The following is a 3,589-nucleotide window of genomic DNA, read 5'->3' on the forward strand; positions in this document are numbered from 1 at the left end:
TAAAATAGGTGACACTTAGATAATGATTATTATTTGTGCATTTGAATGAACGAATCCATTAAAAGCTCCAACCAATAGATGATTCAAATACGGTAGATGAATTGATAGCAATAATTTTAGCAAATATTATAGAAAAGAAGAAACAACCCCCCTCCGTTTACATTGGTGGCCAGCGGTGGTATAGTCTGCAAGAATGACTATCGAACCACATGTACTCTTGTATATTTCATATTTTGGAAGATTAACTAAATAGAGACAAAGATATCTCCGGTTTCAGAAATGATGTCAGGTGTGGTGTAGGGTTAAAATTACCTCCACCGGTTACAAATCGAGCGTTCAAAATCAATAGGTGTGTTAGTGAGTCTAGTTATACACTCATTGATTTTTGAAAGTACGATTTTTGTCGTCCTTATAAATTCTATTAGATTAAACCGATTATGTTTGTCTAGTTCAGTTAAATCTGCTAGAATTCATAAGGACGGTAAAATATCGTACGAACAAAAGTCAATTGGTGTGTTAGGCTAGCTACACACTCATCGATTTTTGGTCGTACGATATTTTGCCGTCACTATGAATTCTATCAGATTAAACGGAACTTGGCAAACATCATATGTTTGAAATCATCTGTTCAATCTAATAGAATTTATAAGGACGGTAAAATATCGTACGAACAAAAGTCAATTGGTGTGTTAGGCTAGCTACACACTCATCGTTTTTTGGACGTTCGATTTTTAGCCGTCCTTATAATTTCTATTAGATTGAGCATAACTTGGCAAACAGATAAGGTGTTCATGTGTTTGTCAAGTTCTAGTAGATTTCATAAGGAGCGCGAAACATCGAACGTCCAAAAATCGATGTGTACTGGCTTTACTATTTTCCATCGTTGACTGTACATGAATGTATTTTAGTTTAGTCATTAGTTTTGGAGTGGAAATTGGATTTTTGAAGTGAAAGTGTAATCTTAACCTTATTCTTTTTTGAAACATTTATTTGTAAAAATTTGGGAGAAGACAGTTTTGGGCTATGCCTGTTGTCTTCTCCCAATCATATTATATTTATTATAACTATGATTGTAATTGTCAATGAAATGAATAAATAAATACATAAATGAATGTAATCATCGACAAATAGATAAATATTATGCATCGTCTATGTGGGAATCAATCAACAGCTAGCATGCATCATGAACGCTTTACATTTAATGGATATTAACAGTTTGAAGTCGATTCCACTTTGCTCGAATTTGATGTTTAAGATATCTTCAAGCTGGAAACAATTTGACTGCTAGCCGGGAGAAAATTAATTCCATATTCTTCATTTGTGTTTCAATTATTGTCTTCCAAATCAGTTTGTAACTCTAGATTGTGAAATAGACTTCAACTTTATGGCTGGGATATTTTTCAATGCTATTATATATACAAACGAAACATAATCTTATCTACACATCAATACAATACCAATCAATCAAGTAATTCCCGGAAGTGAAAATAATTGATTCCACTTTTCAAAAACTATTTGCGTTACCAGTTTCTAGGGAAAACTTCATGTTCAACTCACCTGAAAAGTAAGGAATCTTTATCAATGAAGATTTTTGTACAATAAATCATTTCTACTTCATTGCAAGTGATTTCTCCTTTGGATCGTGTTTGTGCTTGTATGTATGCTATGAATTGTTTCAGCAATAGGATTGGTACCAGATAATTTCGGAATTAATAAGTATAGCTGGTAAATCATTACCTACGAACAAGCCTGGAGCTCATGTGGGCAATATCTCAGAGGAATGATAGCATAAGATACCACAAACGGCGTTTATGTTCCACCAAATTTCACTGTCAACTCAAGTCGATAGTCCTAGAGGGTTTTTTCTTGAAGCTATGTGAAGCTGGTAGTATCAAATACTGTATCAAATACTACACTCTCACAGTGATAATAATAGATAGTACAAGGCCGCGGCCTACGATATTGCAACGTCGCAGTGTAGGCCTAGAATCTAATAGATGATTGGTGAAAAAGATTTTAAAAAATACCATCTGACCTTTTTCACCAATCTGTATTAGATTCTAGGCCTACACTGCGACGTTGCAATATCGTAGGCCGCGGCCTTGTATTAGAGGTGGCTATGATAGTAGTCGACAGTAATCGGCTTGAGCTAACAAAAATTGACTTTTTGTGTAGTTGAGAAGTTGATATTGTGGTAATTATTCATATTGAATGAAAAAGACTAAGAAATTGTCAAAAACCACTGATTTATTGATAATTAGAAAGACCGGTTTCGGTTATTACACCATTGATTTATTGATAATTAGAAAGACCGGTTTCGGTTATTACACCATTGTCAATCTCTGATAAACTATTAGTTTATCGATAAGTTTTTAGATAACCGAAACCGGTCTTTCTAATTATCAATAAATCAGTGGTTTTTTGACAATTTCTTAGTCTTTTTCATTCAAAACAAAAATTGACTTGAATTTTGTATCATGAACGACCTATTTTATCAGCAATTATTTTATCATACTATTTAATCATGAAAACAATTTTATCAGCAAGTAAGATATGTATCCGGAATAGAATCCGTGAAGTATCAACGAATCATACGATTGCACCATGATGAATGAAATAATGGAATATGCTAGGGCTTCCACCCAAAGCTGCAATAGTTGCCAGTCAATATATAATACAGTGACCGACCACCCGTTTGTGTAAACAAAGATTTTAATTTGTGCACAGCAAAGTTATATATAGATTGCAAAGGGAAAGCAGCCCTTATTTCTAGCAAAGTTGGTAGGCTGTTCCCCCCGTTGTAGAAATCGCAAAGGGAAAACTAATTTAGGGTCCTCCATATAGGATTTCCCGGGGCGAAAAATATCATGCGCTTAGGGAGCCGAGAGAGAAGGGGATGCTATGTTTCCTCTCTGTGTGTGAGTGTGTGAGTGTGTGTGTTTGTGTGTATGTGCACTCTTTGAAAAGAAACGGAATGAAGAAATAGAAGTGATATGTGGGAGAAAGTGTGTTTGGGGTGAAAGGGTGGTGGAGGTTGAGGAGGAGGAGGGGGAGGAGGGGGAGGTAGTAAGACCCCTAACAGCTTGAAATTGGCTTCTTAAAACTCACTTTCGGACTGGCAAAATGTTCCGCTTTACGGTTTGCCCTTTAAGGAGGAATGATTTAAATTAAATAACTCATCCCTGGGGAATAGCAGTTGGTACACTGGTGGATGGTGATTTGGCCTCCCTGTAAACATTGCGGTACCAGCTTTGAACTCAATCAATCAATGTTGAACTGCATCCCTCCATGCTTCAAACTCCGCTTACCAGATCATCTCACTTACATCTGATTCTCGCTCTTTTTCTCCCTCCAACAAATTCTGTGCTCTCTCGTGAGGTGTAAATACGGGCTGAACCAGTAGACCAGTCAACTTGACAAAACTTTTTGTTTAATTGTTGCTCAATGAGTCTAGTTGCCAGATTTACTGATTTTTCTTCTATGTTTGGTTTTGAGGCATCTAAATTCAAAAAATCTGGTGTGGCGCACTCACACAACTTCCCTTGCCGTTATGAAAATGATCAACTGACGCTTCTGTTCCCGCGCATCT

The sequence above is a fragment of the Nilaparvata lugens genome, chromosome 5, assembly GCF_014356525.2.
Source record: "Nilaparvata lugens isolate BPH chromosome 5, ASM1435652v1, whole genome shotgun sequence".
Taxonomy (NCBI): domain Eukaryota; kingdom Metazoa; phylum Arthropoda; class Insecta; order Hemiptera; family Delphacidae; genus Nilaparvata; species Nilaparvata lugens.